The 8,298-nt window shown below is 37.2% G+C and overlaps 1 long non-coding RNA gene across 1 annotated transcript; it reads left to right on the forward strand.

The window, feature by feature from the left end:
* Nucleotides 1-273: 273 nt before the first annotated feature.
* Nucleotides 274-1,898, forward strand: LOC136286066 (uncharacterized). Its single transcript, XR_010719723.1, has 3 exons — nt 274-438; nt 577-778; nt 961-1,898. It is a non-coding gene; the product is annotated as an uncharacterized lncRNA (long non-coding RNA).
* The last annotated feature ends 6,400 nt before the right edge of the window (nt 1,899-8,298 follow it).

Consider the following 8,298-nt stretch of genomic DNA (forward strand, 5'->3'; position numbering starts at 1 on the left):
ATCAGCAATAGCGTGGCCAGCAGGACAAGGACAGCAGTCATCCCCCTTTACTTGGCACTGCTTAGGCTGCACCGTGAATACCATTTTCCATTTTGGGCCCTTCACTACAGAAAAGACATTGAGCTGCTGGAGTATGTCCAGAGAAGGGCAACAAAACTGGTGAATGAGCTAGATGGTAAGTTCTATGATGAGCAGCTGAGGGAGCTGGGGTTATTTAGCCTGGAGAAAAAAGAGCACAGGGGAGACCTTATCTCTCCCTGCCAGAGAGGGGATTGTAGCCAGGTGAGGGGTCAACCTGGAGAACTAATGAGAGGACATAGCCTGAAGCTATGCCAGGGGAGGTTCAGGATGGACATCAGGAAGAACTTCTTCATGGAAAAGGTTGTTGGACATTGGAACGAGCTGCCCAGGGAGGTTGTCTGGTCACCATCTGTGGAGGTGCTGAAGAAATGACTGGGCGAGGCACTTAGTGCTATGGTCTAATTGTCAGCGTAGGCATGGATCAAAAGTTGGACTCAATGATCTCAGAAATCTTTTCCAACCTAAATAATTCTGTGATTCTGTGATTCATTGCAGAGCACTTAATTAGCACACTGGAGATACCAATCAGCTGTGCAGCATATTAGACCTTGGAAGATCAAGAAGACTTATGTGGATGAGAAGAATAAACTTGTGCAGTCAAGAGTCAGGAAATGCCACAGAAAAGGCATCTGTAACTAACTGCATGGGACAAATGTAACTGAATGGGACAAAAGACAAAGTCTCCTCTGCATGCCAGGTAGGCGATTTTCAGAATCTACATAAACAATTTCTTCTAACATTCAAAAGATGTACTCATAAAAGCCTTCAGTATGAAAAATTTGAATTTAAAATGCTCCAAAACCATTAATTGTTTAATTAGAATAGCCTACACTTCATTATTACCTGCATTATACACAAATTCTTTTTCTTTCTTGGAAGGCAAAGGGAAGTGGAATGATCTTCAAGGAGACAACTGGCCTAGAAGACACACCTTTACAAAAGACAAATTCTGGATTTAAAAGTGCTTTGTGATGTGGGATTAGAATGTAAATGATTATGAAAACCTAAATACAAGCAGCATGGATGTTTCTCTTTCATTATGGAAGACAAACTGATTAGGTTTATCTTTATCAGGAAGCAGTTCCTTCAGATTAATTATTACTTGAACTAATGGGGAGCAAAGAGATAGTCTATATAATGTGGTAGTCAGAGTTCAGAGGTACTATTATCCATCCATTCTGTGTATAATACAGAACTTTTATGGATTTTAACAGCCATATACTTGTGATTCTAATTTATTTTTTTAAAGTGCAGATGTAATTCAGCTGTATCTAACTTATCCAGTCCACAATGACTACAGATACAGTATCTATACAAAAACTAAAAAAAGGGCAAATTTTGTCAGACATTAAAATGCAATTCTTTATACTTATAGAATTTTGTATTTTTTAAGTGACTTAAACAGCCCTTGGCATTATTTTTCTGTAAGCCCACTAATATTAATCCAAAACAATTCTGAGAACAACTCAGTGTTAGCATGGACCTGGAGGCAGTTTGGTAATTTTTAGGTGTGCTAAATGTACTTTGTTGACACATGCGTCATGGGGGTGCTCAGCTGTATAGTATTAAAAATGCAGAGGTGAGATATTAGAAAACATTTCTTAAAAGAAAAAAAAAGTAGTCAGTGCTACTGACAGAAATGAAATTCAGATTTTGGTCACAGTCAACCATCCAAAATTTCATTAAGGACATGTAAGTCTTCCATCTAATTCAGTACATACAAGAAATATGGTGATTTGCTGACTTTTTTTCTTCAAATCTGGCTATGGGGTGGGTGACAATTAGACAATTATTACTGTTAAAATAAAATATAAATATTAAAGTAACTCTGATGGCTGAAACCTCTCTGTTTTATTCTCATGTGATTTCTGTGATTTTAAATGAGGCATACCTCATTTGAAGCTAATGAAATTACACAACTGTGAAAGCAGGATGTGAGGATTTAGGTTTTTTGGGTACATTTATGTTGCTAAAAAAAAAATGGAAATGAATGCAAGTGTTGGACTGCTGATTTCCACAAAGAATATTTTTTTTTCCCTGCATTTTGCTTCCAATGGCTCCAGCAGGCTGCACAAAACAATACTTGGACATGGTCTTCAGCTCCACTGATATCCAAGACTTCTCCTGGAAATGATTGTGGACAAAACTAACACAGGCTTTCCCTCCTTGCTTTACATCATCTTCTGACACCACTGGGCTTTGTGCTCTCATCTCACCCAAAGACAGAGCATGTACTCTTGTTTTTTTCATTATATAAACGCTGTTCCTGTGATCTACAATACAATCCTTGCAGTATTTTATTGAGTTTGAAAAGAACCTCCTATCTCCTATAACAAATAAAAATTGTTATCTTTTGCTATCTCCTATAGCAAAAGATAACAATTGTAACACAGGCCAGAGGGGCAAAGGAGGATCGAGGAATAAGTCATACAGTGTAGGTATGGATGCTCTCTTTGGATGAGCAAACATTACCCAACAGAGAACTGAGCCTGTTCATTTCAGTTAGCCTGGGGTCTGGGGACTAGAGCTCTGTTACTTGGTGATATAGACAGTTCAGCCAAAAGAACAAACATTCAAGATATTAGCACTGGGAAACACAAAACATAGCACCTGACGGACTGAGATAAAGAGAAATTGGGAGCAGAGAAGCGAAGGAAAGATTCATAAAAATGGAAGGGATATGTTTATAACAGAGGGAAACTTTTTACATTAGCCAAGGAAGAAGGAAACAGATTGCAATGTGGAGGCAGATGCACAGCATAATTAAGGAAAGGAGTCACAGAAGGGAAGAGGGATTATAAACTCCTGACTGAGCAGAGTATTTGTGTAAATTATTTTTAAGAATACTTACGAAACTGGGACAAGCAAATACATAGTTATCTTACTGCAATATGAAGATAATTCTTGTACTAGCTTAAGTAAAGACTTAGTTAAAGGTAGATTTGGAGGATCTTTGCATGTTTAGTGACTATATGCATCTGCTGCCACATGATCCATGATCTTACAGGTATGGGAGTGGACGGGCTTAAGCTACTTGTAAATCATCCAATCAAAACAACTGTGATGATTTAGGGCAACTGGGCTGTGGCATCCCATTTATGTGAAAGGCTAAAAAAAAAAAGAGTACCACAATATGTGACAGCGAGACCAATGGATCTGAGAGGGGTGCAACCAAATGAGGCTTCAGGGCATATAATTCAAAGCCAGAGGAGGCCTGAGAAATAGCATGAATATATCTAATTCCTAAATTATTAGGAATTTTAAAAAGATTAGCTATCATTAGCTTTTGAAAGCTAAGTGTTTATTATGAAATTCTACTATTTATTGCAACAAACTTGAAAAACTGAAATTATTTGCCAAGTGCGAAGACAGTATCAACATTCTTTTTTTGCTTAATGAGGAAATGAAGATAGAAGAGATAAAACAGTTTGAGATAAAGAGCTTTGTAAAGTCAAATTCTCAAGATTACATGGAGATAATTTTAAGGTTCTGTGTAGACCAAATCTCACAGATTTAATAGAAATAAAGAAAATCTTGTAAGGCAACTTTCTACCTCATTGAGAATATTATGCCTAGTAAACATACTTGCAATGAAGAAGTCTGACAAAAGCAAGAGCTGTAGAAGTCACTATCTCCCATCTTCTTCAGAAAGAGGTCAATAAATTAAGACTTGGGAATCTCAGGCTTCTTAGCAATATAAGTGGCTTTTGTGATTCTGCATAGCTACCTCTGAGTCAAAACATTAATGCAAGCCATGCACATTTCTCAGTGGAACGGAGAATTACAAGGGTTATCTTTGTGTAGATACAATCAGAATTTACCGGAAGATGCCGGAATATTCCCCACTGATTATTGTCAGCTGTATTAATGCAATTACAATGGCTTGAACACTTTGGTACTTTCCAAGGACCTATTTATATAGCAGTCTATTACTAAACTCTGACAACAGCAACCCAAATTATGATGCACTTACTCACCCTGGAGAGTACTTTGTACCATGAGCAGTCTCACTTTGAATAAAGCATTCACGATCTGGCCCATTACCCTTTAATTATAGATGTTTCAGAGAAGAGTGAGCATCAGGGTTTACTGCACTATTTATAAAACAAGCTACCAGCCAAACGTTGTAGGACTTCTACAGCTTTAAAACCCCCAACATTCTTTCCCTTTAGGAGCTCTTCCACTTAGCACTTGAAGCTCATTTGAACATATCAAGAACTTCATTGTAATAAAAGAGGCATCTACAGATGAGAAATAATCCCACCCTTGGAAAAATCCAGCAGTTAATTCAAACAGCTGATTTATAATTTCTATTTTGGAAATTAAATATGTGTTTATTAAATTAAATACAATATGTTCATTAATGCTGACAATAAAGCATTCTGCACTCCTAGCCTGTCCTCCTGCTGTAAAGCATTTTAGGATGCACTACAATAGCTATCATTGTGTGAGCTGAATAACCCCTGAAATTCAATGAAATCTGTCTTCATTGTCTCTTATATTAATATGACTACACCAAAACACTAATCTGCAGAAACCAGACTCTATCTGGCAAAAACTAGGAGGAAGCATCTCTTGGAATGAAGAGATCCCCATTTCTTCATTAACAGGGTGCTGCTACCACTTTGATTTGAAGTTGCTACCACTAAATATTGTTTGAAGTAGGACATGAGCCTGAAGCAGCAGTGCTTGGATTCAGCAGCACAGGTGGGATTTTCTCAGTGTGTAGGGAGAAATATATATGGTATTCCTGGGCACCAGGGGGAGGATATGTGATATGTTTCCATAGGCCACATATAGATGGAACAAAGAAAACGTGCCAGAGGTCTCCAACTGTTCTGACCTTACTTAGTGGCTCTTGGTTCTCTGCCACTATATCCTAATGTAAAATTTGCTAGTTTTTCCCACTGTGCCCAGTTTAAGAATTCATGGGGAATGTGCCCTCCCTCTTAAACTTATTCTTTGTGGTTCGGAACTTGTACTGTTTTCTCTGGATTTTCAGAGATCTTTCATGTTATATAGAGACTGCAAGTTATATACAGTTACTAAGATAAATACATATCCAATGCAGCTTTGTCTCCAGAAAAGCTATTTTCAGCTTTTACCAAATAAACATTCCCCTCCATGACAGTTCCTGCGCCCTAGATACTTATATGACCTTTTTCGCATGGTTTATGAGTGGGTCATTATCTGATACCTTTCCTTGTCTTTATTTAGCCTTACAATAGCCTATCAGTGTGAAAATTACTATCTTCCATCCAGAAGGAATGCCACAGCAGGCTTGTCTGTATTTTTTAAGGTCTGCATAGCATAACTCCCCTAACCATTACTTTCCTCTCCCACTCCCAGAGGAAGTTGTTCACAGTGGCAAAAGGATTCTTCTGCAAGGGTAGGTTTAACAGCCCCCTCCAAATGCGAGGCACTCTATCTTTGCTAAAGAAAGTTTTCCTGGTATAATTACTTTTCTGTTAGAGCATTTCACTGAATAGCCACGCCAGTGAAGCACAGTTCTATCACTCTTTGTTCCAAACCAGTAAAGTTAAACTGGAAAAGCTTCTAAGTGGACAAACAGCAAAGTCAGGGAGACTTGTATGTGGATGTTAAGAAAGGGCATGCAAAAATACAGGGCTGTTTCTTTGGGTACAAACGATATTTGCTTTGTGTTCTAAAGCAAAGCTGAGTTGTTGCTGTCAGCCTTTATCAGATGCTACTGACAGGAACTTGGGAGATGTGATAATTTTTTGAGAAATAGCTGGAGAACTCCACAGTGACAGGAAGGGGGAGAATTACACTTGTATTCAATTTGTTCCCACCACCTATAAGGACGGGTCTATGAAAAAAATTGCTCTTGTTTGTGCCAAAGTTTCATCTAAAATGGAAGCAGTTCTTTTGCTCCAGGTGCTCTCTAGGAGCAGACTGCTCTACAAGGTCACAATATAGGGATCACAGACCCTGCAATAAATGGTAAATGGTAAATATTTCTTTACATGAAATATGATAGTCTCAGACCCAATGCTATGCTTTCTAGCCTCTGTATATGAAGACATTGTACCATAATATGAAGTGGAATCAGAAAGCCTAAGTAGGGTGCGAAATCAGTACCAGCCTCATGTCATTTAACAAAAAATATTAGGCACAGGGGCTTAAAGGAATTTAGGTCATCTGACTCAGAGACTCAGTTCACTGAGTCTGTCATAAATGCTGCCTTTTAAATACCCTGTTTTGGAGAAGAGCTTTGGTGTGTAACAGAAATGACTTGATTTCTAATAATAGTCAATTAGAAGTTCTCTGTAATTGTATTTGGAAATGCAATGTAAGTGATTCTGCTGGAAGAAGTTAATTTATCTTAATTTTCCTATGATTTCTAAAAATAGATTTGAATTAAATGTCATGTACCTTTGGAACGTGTATGTTTGGTAACTAACAAACTCACTTTGTCACTGTTTATGATCTCAAAATTCTTTCCATGGAAACTATTAAAAGATCACTACTATCATCAAGCAGCAATGAATGCTGTTCATATTTTAGAGAGTCGTTAGGGATAGGACAATCCTAAGGCCTTAAAGTCCATTTGTGTCTTCAGCAGGGGAGGGATGTATAGTACTCTTTTTTGTGTATATATGGTATGATGTGTTCATAGACAGACATTTTTGGTTTGAAGATTCTAAGTCATGCATACTACCTCTTATAGAAAGCTATTTGTCAGTCAGAAACTTTGCTGGGTTCCCAAACAACATCTTCATAAATAGCATATTTTTAAATGAAGGCAAAACCTGTAAGGTACATACAGTCTCAGTTTCCATTAGCACCTTTTAAGGGTATCCATACCCTTGCAGAACTCAGGTGTTCACTGAAAGCAAGATTCTGAATTATCTCCTCTAAGAACACAGAGATCTTAAGGTGAATGTACATGTACTTCCACTGCACTGTCAAGACAGTTTAAAGAACTACTCAAACAAACATTTGGTGCAGGACTCATTCATTGATGTAAGCTGATGAAAGCTGTCCCTGAGAAAAGGCCAGATATTTACTCAAAACCAAATTGAAAAGAAATACACAAACCCACAATATTTTTTTCAATAGTTCTCTGTGTGAGGGCATTTCCCCTATTTCATTCACAGCATTTATACTTCCAGAACAGAGTATTCCATAGCATAAGATTTCACTAGTATACTGGAAACGAGAATGGTTTAAAAAGATTCATTGTATATGCATGATTATATGTATAATACAGCTAATGAGCCTAACTTAAACTGTTGCTGAAGAACTGCCATTGATTTATAGGACAGCACTAGGATTAAAGGAGAAAACGTCCATAGAGAACACGTATGGATGCAGATATAAATCATAGCAGAAGATTAACTTCCATCAGTCAAGGCATTTGTTCACACTTTTCTACTATTAATCTGCTAGCAGGTTTTCACATTAGCTGAAACTCTTCTCTAGCATTTGAGAAGATTTAATTGGAATGAGGAAGCAAACTGAATTTCAAGATCTGTCTTAAAGCAAAAAATATAAACACAGGAATGGATTTGAGATGACAAGTTGGACATTTTACTCAAAGTTGAAACTGAGAAAACGGATGAACAAAGGTGTCTAAAACCTTGATTTGTTAATCTAATGAAAAGATAGATGTTAATACTTGCAGTTGTCTGCTAATACAGACCCTCAATAATATTAGTTGGCAAGTATAATAGATTTATAAATAGGTATGATGTAACATTCACCTTAGGATGTCAGAGTACCTCAGCTAGTTATAACAAAAAATGTGCAAATTTCTTATTTTTTCTCTCCTGATGTCCTCTTTCCCCCCCCCCCCCCCCAGTATTTCACTAGTTTCTAATAAAATATATTTCTTTTAAAATATCTAATAAAATATATCCCTTTTTAAATAAACCTTCAGAGGTGTTTGAATTGTCCATATGTAGCATTTCAGTTTGCAAATCTGAGTGCCCCTGAGGTATGGCTAGTTTACTGAAGATCAACTTATCTTAGCAATTTAACCTCTTTAATGTTTCTTACACATGCCATCTTTGAATTGAAGCAAGTGACAATAAAAAGCTGTGTGTCCCATTCATATACACGTCTGTACAAGAAAGCTTAAGGTGAAAATTTTTTATATATCCTAAATGATAGCCATTAAGTTCTATATAGTCTGATACAGAAGTGTGTGGCGCTGTTTTGTGAAAGCAAAGTGCCTATCTGAACTACCTTCTT

Source organism: Chamaea fasciata, unplaced genomic scaffold, assembly GCF_029207755.1.
Source record: "Chamaea fasciata isolate MVZ Bird 193981 ecotype frontalis unplaced genomic scaffold, bChaFas1.0.hap1 SCAF_2, whole genome shotgun sequence".
Lineage (NCBI taxonomy): Eukaryota > Metazoa > Chordata > Aves > Passeriformes > Sylviidae > Chamaea > Chamaea fasciata.